This window comes from Fundulus heteroclitus, chromosome 7, assembly GCF_011125445.2.
Source record: "Fundulus heteroclitus isolate FHET01 chromosome 7, MU-UCD_Fhet_4.1, whole genome shotgun sequence".
NCBI classification, from domain to species: domain Eukaryota; kingdom Metazoa; phylum Chordata; class Actinopteri; order Cyprinodontiformes; family Fundulidae; genus Fundulus; species Fundulus heteroclitus.
The window spans coordinates 13577082-13591095 of NC_046367.1; the positions used below are offsets into that span (position 1 = coordinate 13577082).

The following is a 14014-nucleotide window of genomic DNA, read 5'->3' on the forward strand; positions in this document are numbered from 1 at the left end:
ACAATTGCATGGCGTCACTGCTGGATTTAAGGTTCAGATTATTTCCCTCAGCACAGTGTTGAGTGGATGCTTTTACATCCCTTTTGGCTCAACGTTGCATCCTACTCCTCTAGAATTTGGCTAACTCTCCAAAAATCTTATCATGGTGTAAGGATATCCTTTCACTCCTAGCTGTAGAAAAGATCTCTTTAACAGCTGGAAACTCTTCTGCTTAGTTTCTCTAAGATTAAATTCCTTTATTGAATATTGCACCAATTTAGACTACATATTACATGCATGCATGGATTTAGTAACCATTTGTTAGGAACACCTTGTCTGGTCGGGTCCTTCATGCCTTCAAAATGTGTTGTTGGAAGTATTCCTCAGAGATTTTGATCCTACATTTGTTGCAGTTTTTTTGTATGCATATTCACAATGTGAATCAACCACATGTTAATATCTATTAAAATACCATCTGATGACTGTGGAGGTCATTGGAGCAAGGAACTTAACTTCACACAGTTCACCAGTTAGATTGTTGTATGTAAACGTTCGAGAAGATCAGCTGTTTGTGACCTACAGATCAGCCCATTTAGCTGCAGCTAATCCTTGTTGGGTTACCCCAATACAATTTTTTTTTTTCAAATATATCAATACTAAGAAGAATACTCAATACTACTTTTGGTGCTGCAGCAAAACCATTAAGAAAGGGATAATTCATCCCTCATTTAGAGAACTATAAGTTTCACTTCCCTATTTGGCCAAAAAATAGACAAGATAATAATTGCTTAATTGTTAATATCCTTTATGATTCACTCGTGCAGTTATTTAATTTTATTATCATAGCTTATTTTTTTGTGTCACTGTGCCACTGTATGTGTCTATTTGCTTGTCAATTTGCTGATGATATAAATAAATGTCACCACTGAAGGGCAAATAAAGGATCATTCGCAATTAAAATGAATTGTGTTTCACACAAATATGAACTGGCTCATACAAAACAGATTTTTCACAGCATAAACATGTCAGGATACTGGGGTTGTGTCTGTTTGCACTTGTGTTCTATGATTCGGCCCATAAAGATCACCGTGATCAACAAATTGTTAACGATTCCTGGATAGAAATCGCAGTCACTCTCGTAAGAAGGTACGTGTAGTGGGGTGTAGAATGGTTGGTGTAGGACCACAACACTGCCCTCTAGAGTCTCGGAGAAAAGGGCTACTTAAGAGGAAAAGCCACACGGAGCATAAACGCTGCAGACGTTGTGTCCGCACATCTCTTTTCTGTGCAGAACCTACGTGCATCAAGCATAAAGCAACCTTTAAGCTGAATCTGTGCTCCTCGTCTGTGCTCACATTAGTCTACACACCCACTATGTGCACCTACGACTTCTGGATTCTATCTCCTTGACTGACAACAATAAGGCTCCTCATAAACCTCCTCCTCCTCTTCTACCTGTCCGCCCTCCAACTACCATCTCCTCTTTGTCATCCAAGAACTGCTGTACAGACACTACCCCAGGACTCTGCTCATCCCCCTTGGTGTTTCCACCATCAACTACCACTCCTTTATATTTCAAGATTATTCATCAGCTGTTCCCACCGCGCACATCTTCTTAGTGGCCTTGCTTTCCTGTGTACCCATGCAACCTTTGGATAAGGGCTACAATCACACTGCAAAGAAAAGCGACCCAAATCTGATGTTTTTTCCCAAATACGACCTATATCCTTCTTTTTCATGGCAGTGTGAGCTGCCCAATTCCGATCTTTTCACACCCACAAAAAAACAACAACAACAACAAAAAAAACTGATTTGGGCCACTTCCATATGTGCTACTAATTTAGATACATATCGGATTTCTTTCAAACGGTCATGTTGCTGTTGTAGTAGCACATAGCGCTCCATAAAAGACCATCATTAATATCTGTGCTGCTTTCTTCTTACCTTACCTAAAAATAAAATAAAGTAAAATAAATGAACATATAATTCAGTGCACAATGTTAATAGATACTATTTTACTTTATTTTATTTTTTTGCTGTAACTGTTGAGGAAAGAGCCGGAGTCAGACAACATTTCACCAGCTGAGAAGAAGTCTAGTTACACTCTGCGGATGCATCACTCTGACTTGGATGGCTAGGAATCTATAGAAACATCCAGAGTGATTGCACAGTCACAGCATACTGCTCTTAGTTTAACTCTGGGACAAGCTCAGGCAGAGCAGAGCAGAGCGTGGGAAGAGCGCAACCAGTTCAGCGGGTCACGGTAATGAAGATATATTAAGGCTGGTTAAAGAGAGAGAGAGTGGAGTTGAATGCCTCACATGGAAAGGAAAATTGTAAAAAAAAAAAAAAATATATATATATATATATATATATATATATATATATATATATATATATATATATATATATATATATATATATATATTATTGGGACGCAGAAGCTCAACATTGCCCTCTCTTGTGGAAGTGAGGGAAAGATTATGAGGTTGATACAGATATCATTAATCTGTCTGTTTGTCATCGTCAAGGACGTAGAGCTGTGGAAAATTACTTATTAGTTTTATTGAAGTTTTTACTGGCAGGACTCTCTCACCCTGATGACATTTCCTATTCATCCGAAAACACACTCATTTATTCTCCAAAGCGGTACATGTCCAGAAAATGCTTGCATGGCAGAAACCACACACATGCTGTTGGGTAATGGGCCGCGCTAACTGAACAAATTTGTGCAACGTTTGATTTCACGACGGCAAACCGACGGAAAGGTGTTTATTTCTGTTTGCCTTCAGTCGAGTGTTAGCCCGGGTTGGATGTCCTGCCGATCTGCTCGGCCAAGCGAACTTTGTCCATCTGTTTGTGAGACAGCAGTTTGAGCACAGGTCCAAGGTCCTGACAACATCTAGGCAACTGATAACAGACAAACACGTGACGTCAAGAGCTTTACAGTCAGCTCTGTGTCATGTTCACAAGCTCAGAAGTTAAATATGTGATTAAGATTGAATTTGGTATTACTCAAAAAAAATAAATAAGAATTTGGTATTACTCATTGTGCCACAGAGATTTGGTCAATTTGGTGCAACACAGCACTTGATATTGCTGAGAAGTTCAAAGTCAGACGAAAACAAAAAGTCACATAATTTTTTATTTTAACTATCTGAATAAAAGTTAGCATTTTAAATGTCAGTGCTTTTTGTCTTTTGTCTGAGTTTACTCTTTCCTGACCTTGCCGTCAGGACTCAAAGGTATAGTTCTGATTTTCTCCAAGTTGTAAAAGTCCGCTTTAGTCTTTGCCCCTTTCAGACATGGTGTTAGGTTTAATCTCTGAGCCAAAGAGAGTTACCTGTTAACCATGACCCCGCTCCAATAATTCTGATCTACCTGCTTAAATAAATGTGGGAATTATTTTCCTGATTCAAAAACGCTAACATGGGACAAAGCACAATCCTGGAATTTCTTTTGCATGAGGCTATTATCAGCTAACTTAATGTCAACTCCTCATATTACTGGAAAGATGGAGAAGTGCTATACTAAGCAATAATCTATGATTTTTAAGGGAAGAGGATTTGATTCCAAATGACAATGGGGAATTGAAACCTCAATCCTTAGTTCATGCAATACAAGTTCCAACCTGCTCTGAACACACCCTGTCTGAGTCTGCAACTAATACTGCAAGAATCTTTTATAAGTATATCAGTGTTCTGTTATTCCACCTGCTTTCTAGATTCCTTAAAGAAAGGAGACATTTTTTTAGACAGCCTAAAAGGCAAACCAACATGTTTGTTTAATTCTTGGTCAAGTTATCATTTCTTGTTTATCTGTCACAACCAAAACAGACAAATAATTGAAAGTCAAATAAAATGAATGCGCACGGACAACTTTTCTCTGCCTATTAAGATGTTGGCCAGCCGTGTTTCTATTTTGTGCAGAAAATTCTTCAAACCTCTTTAGGTAGCGTGTCATCATAACATAGCTTTTCTCTGGGTACTCCAGCTGTCTCCCACTGTTACATTCATTGATCTCTGTAAATTGAGTAAGTGTGTATGTTTGATTGTCCTGTATATGTCTGTGTGTTGCCCTGAGTTGGACTTATGGCCTGTCCAGGGTGTACCCTGCCTCTCTTCTAATGACCACTGGAAATAGGCACAAGCCCCCACGCCACCCTGCAAGTGGCTATAGACGATGGATGGATAGAGTGTTTTTTAGCACAGCCAAGTTATTCAATATTCATGCTTTTGGAGATACCAATAGCCACCACAGAAAACAGTAAAGAAAAGTATTTTTGAACCGATTGTACTTTGATATGACCTCCACATACTAATATATTTCAAAAGATATGGATATTTTGGAATATCTTTGGCAGACATCTCAGAAAGAAAACTCATATTACAAAAGTATTACACATTGAGTGATAAATTGCAAGCATTTGTGATTGATGATTATGGCTTACAGACAATGAAAACCAAATACTCAGTGTCTGGAAAACTTAGAATATTGCAAAAAAGTTCATCATTTGAAACTCATGGCATCACACCCTAATCAACTAATCGACTCAAAACACCTGCAAAGGTTTCCTGAGCTTCCAAACGGTCTCTCACTCTGGGGCAGCAGGGGACACAACCATGGGGAAGATTGCTGACTGGACAGATATCAAGAAGACGGTCATCGACACCCTTCACAAGGAGGGGAAGCCACAAAAGGTCATTGCTGAAGAAGCTGGTTGTTCACAGAGTTCTGTATCCAAGCATTTTAACAGAAAATTGAGTGGAAGGTAGAAGTGTGGTAGGAAAAGGTGCACCTGCAACAAGGAGAACCACTTCACAAGAAGCGGACTGAGGCAAGAGTTGGTGCATCAAGAGCCTCCAATGTTGCATTCCTTGTGTCAAGCCACTCCTGAACCAGAAACAATGTCAGAGGCATCTAACCTGGGCTAAGGAGAAAAGGAAGAGGACACTTTTCAGATGAAAGTAAAATTATGCATTTCATTTGGAAATCAATATCCCAGAGTCTGGAGGAAGACAGCACAGAATCCATGTTGCTTAAAGTCCAGTGTGAGGTTTTCATATTCAGTGATGGTTTGAGGCGCCATGTCATCTGCAGGTTCTGGTCTGCTGTGTTTTCTGAAGTCCACAGTCATTGCAGCCATCTACTATGAAATTCTAGAGCACTTCATGCTTCACTCTGCAGACAAGCTGTATGAAAATGTTCATTTTATTTTCCAGCAGGACTTGGCAGCTGCTCACATTGGCAAAGGTACCAAAAGCTGGTTCAGTGACCAGGATGTTCCTGTTCTTGACCAGCTCGCAAACTCCTCTAACCTGAACCCCGTAGAAAATCTATGGACTGTTGACAGGAGGAAGACGAGACACTAAACCCCACAATGCAGATGACCTGCAGGCAGCTATCAAAGCAATCTGGGCTTCCATTTAATCTATGCAGCACTACAGGCTGATCGTGGGTTTTCTTTACCTGTAAGCCATAATGATAATATAGTACAAGAAATAAGAGCTTGTAATATTTTACTTTGTCTATAATGAATCTCTATAAAATAACCATTTCACTTACTGAAATGACTGGCACAAATATTGCACTTTTACACAATATTCAAATTTGTTTTACATGTACTAGAACGTGTCAACTGCAGTTGTAGTAATAGGCTTTTGAAAACTCCTACTGCTACAGGACCACACAGTTGCATGTTTTTCCTCTACCTTGAATGTCTCTAGGATTCACTGGGGTCTTTGTGTTTTGTGCTAATCCAAAGAATAAAAATGACCCAGGTACAGAAAAAAAACAGGTAACAGAGACAAACACACGGTCCGGTCATCTGATGTTTCACTTTCAAAGTAACCCCCCCCCCCCAAGACTTTTACTATAGCATCTTATTTTTCAGAAAGTTTGCCTCCCTCATAAAAATGTTTGATTTCTGTCTTTCTACCTGTCAGACAGCCCAGTTACTCCACGAACACAGGCTTTGTTTTTCTTTTAATGTTGCTTCTCTCTCTCATCTGTCCTGCATTCACGTTTCCTGTGGTTTGCTGGTGGGCCGCTTGTCACTTTTTTCTCACTTTTGGGTTTATTTCCTGTTCTTTTTAAACGCCTCGGTTACCCATGATGAGAAATAGATTTATTTCTCTCTGTTAGACAACATGGTTTGAATCTGTTCCTTTTTTAGCCAAGCCTCACTCCAGATCTTTGAGCTAAAGATGCAGAGACGGAGTAGGGATGGAGCAAAAAGTGTTCAGCTGTTAATCTCCTGTGGACACAATAAGAGAAGAAGAATGACAAGAACTGGACTGGCTTTTAGATGAGTAATTACCGCAATCTCCGTAACTGAGATTGATGGATTAAAGACTGCATGAGTCATTTTGCACTAATAAAAACAACACGACGGGTTCCCCCAGGAGTGGCGCAGCATGAGAACTTAGGGCCGTGCAGAGAACACTGGTTACAATGTGTGAACCGAAAGCAGGTGGCATATTCTTGTAGTGAGATGTTTATCTGCTTTGGTTTGTGGTGAGATGCTCCGCGATGTTTCTGACTGCCTGTGTTTTCACACCTCTTTCAACATCAGCTGCTCTACCCCGTTATGCAAGCTACTGTAAATTCAACGAATTGAAATTCAAAACACATTTCTAATCAAGATCAGTCAAATTCCTCTGATCTTAGAAAAAAGACCGTACCGACATTAAATAATTTTTCCCAACATTGTTTTTCGGTTAAGATGACCAAGAGTTTAGTCATAAATGACGCCCACTAATGGTCCACTGAACAACAAGCTCACTTGCTCTCCACATGAAGTGGCAGTTACAAGCAGTAACACGGCTTACAGTTTAAAATGCATGTAATAAAGTATGCGCTTACTCCAAAATTAAATGACTATTAAAGAACAAACAGGGAGCACAATAAAAATCTATAGCACTATTCAACAATCCAAAACAAATCTAAGGCGACCAAAGGTTTAGTTTAAAGTGCTGCATAACAGCTTGCTAGACATGCTTCATAGAGACAACGTTGCTTAAGAATAGGTAACATTTACTACAGTTCCTCTATCTACAACAGCAGGAGAAAGGAAGTAAATCTTCGCATGTGGTTGGACTTAGAACACACTTTTAGAAGCACACAGAGTCAACTCTCAGCCATCAAAGTTGTTGTTTTATAACCTCGCATTTACACAAATAAAGGGTGAAATTATGTGATCCACTTACTATAGGTGCCTGAAATGTCTAAAATAAAAAAAAAAAAAAGATCTGTAGCCTCAGATGAAAACTAAATAAATGCAAAGTATAGTGACTCACCTAAGAGCAAGCAACACACGAGGCAGGGAGAGACAGGACGGATAAGAGAGTTTACACGGGACGCCACAGCAAAGAGAGGAAACCTCACCTCTGACCCATGCGTGCCGAGTGGAGTCTCCACCATGAGGCTCAGCCGATTACTCATCAGCTTGGTCCCACCTCCAGGGGATGAAACAACGCAGAGAGAAGGAAGAGAGTGTTTGGATTGTCCCTGGACACTCTCTACTCACCTTCCTTTTGCATTTCAACACACTGATAAAATCACTGTAAAGCCCAGCACTAAATGAATGACCGACCATAAGCCCGCCTAAAAATAGCTTCTCTCAGACGAGTTCAATAACAGCAACCAATGTGTCATGACCACAAAAAGAAAACATTTACCAAACTCAACAGATGTTTTCGTGTGATATATACAGTTTTAAGGGCAAACGTCATTACATGTCACCATTAAAACCCCATATCTTCAAAGCATGAAGCAAATTTCAAGATCTCCACTTCACCACATCCACTGTTTTTCAAAGCAGATAAGTAATATTAGTCTTACTGTCTTAGTCTAAACTTTCTAAAGAGAATAGGGATGAATGTGTGGTCACCTGTTGGCAGAAAGGCAGAGTAGCGCAGGAAAGTTCTGAGTGATGCATTCTTACTTTTCTATGAATTTTACATGCAGAAAAAGGGGTAGAATTTTTAAAAAGCGAAGAGGACAGAGTTTTCTCCTCACCCGCCACACCATTTTTTTTTTTTTTTTTTGTCACTAGGAATATGACACAACCCAAGGTTGAGTAATGAGAACACACAACACTTCATGCCATGGTGACAGAAAATACCTATAGGAGAGTCCGTTTGTGAGTATAAACTTCCTCAAACAAAGATTGTTTTACTGTGACATTTACTTTTTAGCACGATTCAGTAGAGTATTTTTTTTTTACTTTTTTTGTTTTAAATCTCTATATGCTAAATGCAACCTCTCTGAGTTTTAAGGCAAACTGACATTTTGTAAAAGCTCCCACGACTTTGAGAACTACCAAAACTAGAAAACGTAAGATCACAGGGAAAGCGTAGGGCTCTAAAAGAAACCAAACGTTTTATTGTTCTCCAGAAGTGTACAGGTTTGTGGGTTTCTCCATTGGATTGAGGACTTCTCAGAAAGCAGCGCACATTTGCATTTAGTTATGAGTCAGTCACCACCATCCGCAACCCACTGGTAAATGTCACATTTTCACACAAGATGTTCAAAGAAAGTGTGAACCTACCACAAGGTGACAGTTTACCAAATCTCAGTTTGCAAGCAAATGCTGCCACTTTTTCCCATTTCATATAAAAATAGAAACACAACGCTGTTACTCCTTTCAGACAGATATTCATGATTCAGGGGCCCTAATTATGCTGACATCTGTTCTCACTCACATTGTTGTCAGGAGGTATTTGCTGAATATAAGAAGCAATAATAAACAAAAGAAATGCATCATAATCTTGAAGTAAAAAAGATTCTCTTCCTAACATTTCATGAAAAGCAAACAAAGAAAATCAACAGCAGACAGCTAAGCAACATTTAAGAGTGAAAGAACAGTTTGCACAGAGTGATCGAGACTAAAAAGCTTTTTAATCTTAAGAAAACTATGCATCAAAGAAAGGGATTTAATTTGAGCTTCTATTTGCTGGGAGGGTGTGTGAATATATGTGTCATGTGATCCAGATGTATGATGTAACAGGAACATCCAGGTACAAATGGCAGTGGCTGTTCCCATCATGCATTTTGCAAGTTCTCCGTGCTGGTTTATGACCTTGATCTGCTTTAAATAACCAGGCCCTAATTTAATGACTCTAAATCTAGCTATAAATTAACTCATTGCCTATACATGTTACAATTTGTTTTCCATTCCTTGACTGAAAAGACAATTTCTCAACAAAACCTAAGGCAAGCATTAGGATACATCTGATTTTCACTCTTACCTTTAGACTCACCACAAAAAGACTCTTTTGGAAATTTTGATGGGACTTGATGGTGATTATTGTTTAAACATAGTCTAGTAGTTTCATCAGTACAAGGTGCAAGTAAAAGCTGAATGTGATGGAATGTAGAAATAAATGCTTTATTTATTGTTTGAACTCCAAGAACAGCACTACGACAGCTGGGATATACTTCAGACCACTAAGATGTATCAAGACCAAAGGGGAAAAAAAACATGCAGCAATGGAAGAACTTTATATAATGCCTTGTTAATCAGTAAAGGACATTTAACTTTTTCACATTTTGTAACTTTATAGCCATATAAATCCATGTATTTTTGGGGGGTTTTATATAGTTAATCACAAAGTCATGTGTGTCACGTTTTTCAAAAGGTTTTACAAATAAAACCCTGAGCAGTGTAGTATTTGTATTCACCCAACCTAAGTCAATGCTTTAGAGATCCCCATTTGGCAGAAGGTGCAGCTGCAACTCCTTCAACGTAAGTTTTTACCAGCTTTGCATATCTAAAAACTCCCTTTTCTGCCAATTTTTCTTTGAAATAAGGCTCTAACTAAGTCTGATTGTTTAAAGAGTGTCGTGAAATCAGCCATGAAAGAAATAACAGTAAGACTCTAAAGGCTGCCACATACTCAATGAGGGTTATTCTCGCTCCCGCTGCAAATGACGTCATTTTGTTCTCTAAGTCCTGTCTTGGGGGTCTCCCTGCATGTTCTCGACACAACGTCTAGGTGGAACTTTTTTCTCAAGGGGTGTCCGACTGCTGTACTGTGATTGGCCAGGATTTAGACAGGCGTGTTTAGGTTGAAGAAGCGGAAATGTCTCATACATCTGTGGAACTGCAGTTATACAGGCAGGGCAGTCCCGCCCTCATAGCACCAAATGTCGTGATGTTCCCAGTTTTTACAAATAGCGGCAGAGGACACGTGAGCTATTGTGTCTCTGCTTCTCCACTTACAGCTCTCCGTGTGCTCGGCTCTCTCTGCCCCCCTTCCCCATCCACCCGCCACATGTGACGTGATGTAGGGCTGACCTCTGCAGCTGAGTAACTTGGGCACTGTGTATAGACAGAGCCAAAACAAACTTTTTTGTCATGTTCTTCCCACCCCTGGTAATACACTGCATTACCAAACAAAGCTGCACTAGGAGAGCCCTACATAATGCTGAGCTTCCTCAGGTCAAACCGTTTTCAACCAGAGAACCAGCTTTTACCCTGAGAGTCGCTGCCGACTTGAACTTCCTTCAGTCGGATGCCACAAAGTCAATCGAACGAACACAGAGGAAATGGCTTAGCAGAAATGAGCAGGGAAAGTTAAAATGGTTTACTTTAATATGTTTTAATTTTGTTTTTAAGGTTTGACTGAGGTTAAGACCTGAAGCTCACATGTTAATTGACCTGCTAGTGACCTTTGCAACAATGCTATGTTGATGTGTTTTGGGTGTGTTTTAAGGTTATGACGAACGTTATTTCCATAAGGGTTTGGTACACCGATGAGACATGTGTCTTCCAGTCTGCTCATTACAACAAAATATAGCTTAAACGTCATTTAAATAATCTCTGAATGCCCGCAAGCATTAGCCACTATTAGCCTAGTTAATAACTCGATACTTTCCCTAGTTAAACATAACTACGGCTTGTTTAGACTTAATGCTTGTTCTCATTTCGCTCCACCATTATCAGATAGTGCTACGAGCATTAGTACAGCATTAATAGGGAATATTAATGTCGATTTAATGGTAGTTTGTGTTAAGATTGACTTATCAAACTAATGGCGACATGACCCAGATGTGCACTGACACCACATCATTTCCGGTCACTCGTCGGCTACAGCGCCCTCTAGCTTCCTAAGTTACCAATTAGAGTATTAATTATTGCTGAAAGAAATAATTACATTAATAAAAATGTCCTAAAGGTTATTGATTTTTATTTAGCAAACCCTTTCTTTGAAACGCTGTTTCTTCAAATATTGTTTTATATAACTCAGATTTGCATTGTGAATGTGTTGAACACTTACAAAATGTTGTTCTAAATTAGTTAAGGTCATTTAACTTCATTCCATATTCTTTAAGATGAATTTTGGTTCTCTAAGATCTGCAGTGAACCCAAGATTCACTGAATTATTCTTATGATTATGGTTATGAAGTGTCTTTGTTCGTCCTTTTGTTCTTTTTTGTGTATATAGTTCCTTTTGCTCAGTAGTATTAGTTCAGTTTCTATTTTATAGGCAAGTTATAGGTAGGTTATAATAGTAGCTCCTGAAGTGGCTTAATCTAGGAGAGAAACACAGCTAAGCAATGGTACTAGAGTCATTAATCAAAGACTATTACTGACCATAATCTTGATTTTTTTTTTATAACAGAAACATGGTTAGATGGAATGAGACACCTATTCTGATAGTCTACTCACTACAGTTTCCCTTGTGAGAGCAGCCAAAAAGGAGAGGTGGAGGTGTGGCCACCTTTTTAGTGAATCACTAAAAAGGTGTTTCTGGGTAAACTTGATTATTTAATATCTGCCTCTCCAGGTGAATAAAAATTCAGGAACATGGCTTGAGCCCTACTCAGGCAATGTTTCTGAACTTGGGCCCCCAAAGCCCAAAACAAAACTTTTCCAATGACTCAGTCAGCCATCCATCCATCCATCCATTTTCTGATCCGCTTTATCCCTCATGGGGTCGCGGGGTGCTGGTGCCTATCTCCAGCGTTCCTCAGTCAGCCAAAGAAAGCAAATCTTTAAAGCAGCACTGTATAACGGTTAGCCACGATGGGCGCTAGATCTGTAACGTCCGGCTTTAGTGCCCTTGAAGGCCACTGGCAACACTGCAGTGTCGCAAAGTTAAACAGTTTCTCTTTTTGTTTTGGAATCTGATAACAGATCACTTTTGGACCAGCAGCTAGAGAACTCATGGATTTACTTGAAAAGACAAGGCAATATTCCCCCCTCTAAACTAAATCCTACATCAGATAATCTACAATATGTGACCCACCACAGCTAAACTATGAACAAGTCGGCAGAGCACAAACTGAGAAAAACATGAAAAACCTTCAGTTTGTGAGAAAATTGTGATTTTCATTTTATTGCAAAACATGCTAGTTATGAAGTGACCCCTCAATACTTTAAATTACCATTTCAAAGGTTTTAAAATGATAAACTTTGTGTTTAAAAAGGGGGATGTTTTCGGCTTAAAATCCCCCTGAGCTGTATTTACATGTAGGGGTGTGGAAAGCCGCGGCTCATTTGTATGTCGAATTTGTGTGGCTGCACGAACGCTTTTGTTAACGCATGTCGGCCAATAAGCTCTGTGGTTCAAGAGAGCAGATGGCTACTTATGCAGCTGCTTAACTCTGTTTGAAAGAGATGCTGAGTTTCTTTGACTTGTGAAGAAGATGGACCGACCTGAACGGATCTCCAAGAGCGAGGCTGTGGCTTGCTCAGCGCTCCACCTGTGACCGGGATGCAGACTCAGGAATATTAATGTTCTGTATCAAGAGAGCTGAAACCGAACAAACTGATGAAGCCACTGCATAACTTTGGCGAATATTCATAGTTTTCAGCTGACGTTAACCAAAAATGAGGAAGACAAAGAACACTTTGGACTACGGTGCATTTGTGCACTTACGATACAAAGTTTGCGGTCTTGAACCGCAATCTTTCTCCTAAGGATGGATGAATGGATTATTTAGCCGCAGAAAGAGAGCGGCAGAACATGGGACTCATAGGACATGGGGATGGTTTGAAAAGTTTAAAAAAAACTATTATGATGCATCATACTGAAATTAAAGCCGTATAATTCAACCTTCCATTTTAATATTCAAACATGATTTAAGTGGCAGATTATTTTAAGGGTTTTTAAAGCAACACAGGACTTAAAAATATGTATCTCTTGTTTCAGCCATAGGCTTAGCTCAATAGTACGAAAAACATGGTGTATAGGTGTGAACATCTCCAGTCATTCCTGCATAATCAGCAGACACGCACATCACCAGCCACTAAACTCTGGTCTTTGAGCTAGAAATACACAATCTCCTCTTTTGTATGATTGATTGCTGCTAAACCTGGAAGATTGCTCCATGAGATTATTTTTTATTGTAAGGCAATGAGAAATGTTATCTTAACAAGTGTCCATATAATGATTTTTGAAACGCTCCATTAAAAATACAGAATGAGCAATTAAAAAGCATCAATACCATTGTGCATGATGCAACTTGCAGACACAAAAACATGCAGAAAAAAAAATTTAAGATGTGGGAGGTGTTACTACAAGGTAAGTAATTCAAATCAACAGCTTCTGTTAACATCCTTCTGGCTTGGGGTGATTCTAAATAAACTGAGATTTGTTCTCTCCATAATCTTCTTTGCAGAGAGCCAACATTCAAAAGGTCATATCTTTTTCAAATTGTATTTGATTTCCACACGTTTTACTTCATTGCAAACTTAGAGTCTACTTTTTTCTGAATCTGTAAATAACTCAAAACTGCCCCGGAAAGACTTGTTCATGATTTTGCTGTGGCCGGTCACATATGTTTGATCAGGTGTCATGTCTTTTTGTTACGGCAGGACTGTTGAAAGCTAGAATGGGTCATGTGACCTAGAGTGCTGCTCATTCAGTGACGGATCCAACAATCTTAAGTTACATAAGCAAGTTTTTGAGAAGGGCAGTTCGCACAGAGGATCAATACGCACCGAGTGGTGTATATTGACCAGAAAAATCATTTAAAGGAGTCTTAACCTGGCATTTTGCATATACTATCCTTCTGAAAATGTCTT

General features: G+C 39.3%; 1 protein-coding gene across 6 annotated transcripts in view; it reads right to left on the reverse strand.

Annotated features, from left to right (window-relative positions):
- LOC105930315 (hemicentin-1) overlaps window positions 1-14014 on the reverse strand; it is a 77591-nt gene that overhangs the window by 43699 nt on the left and 19878 nt on the right. The window contains exons 1-2 of one of the 6 annotated variants that reach the window (XM_036138960.1): window positions 7278-7322; window positions 2766-2889 (exon numbers count right to left, since the gene is read on the reverse strand). The exons of 2 other annotated variants lie outside the window; for them this stretch is intronic. The gene's annotated coding sequence lies outside the window, so the exon portion shown is untranslated. 3 more of the 6 variants (XM_036138961.1, XM_036138958.1, XM_036138963.1) reach the window with 3 other exon arrangements.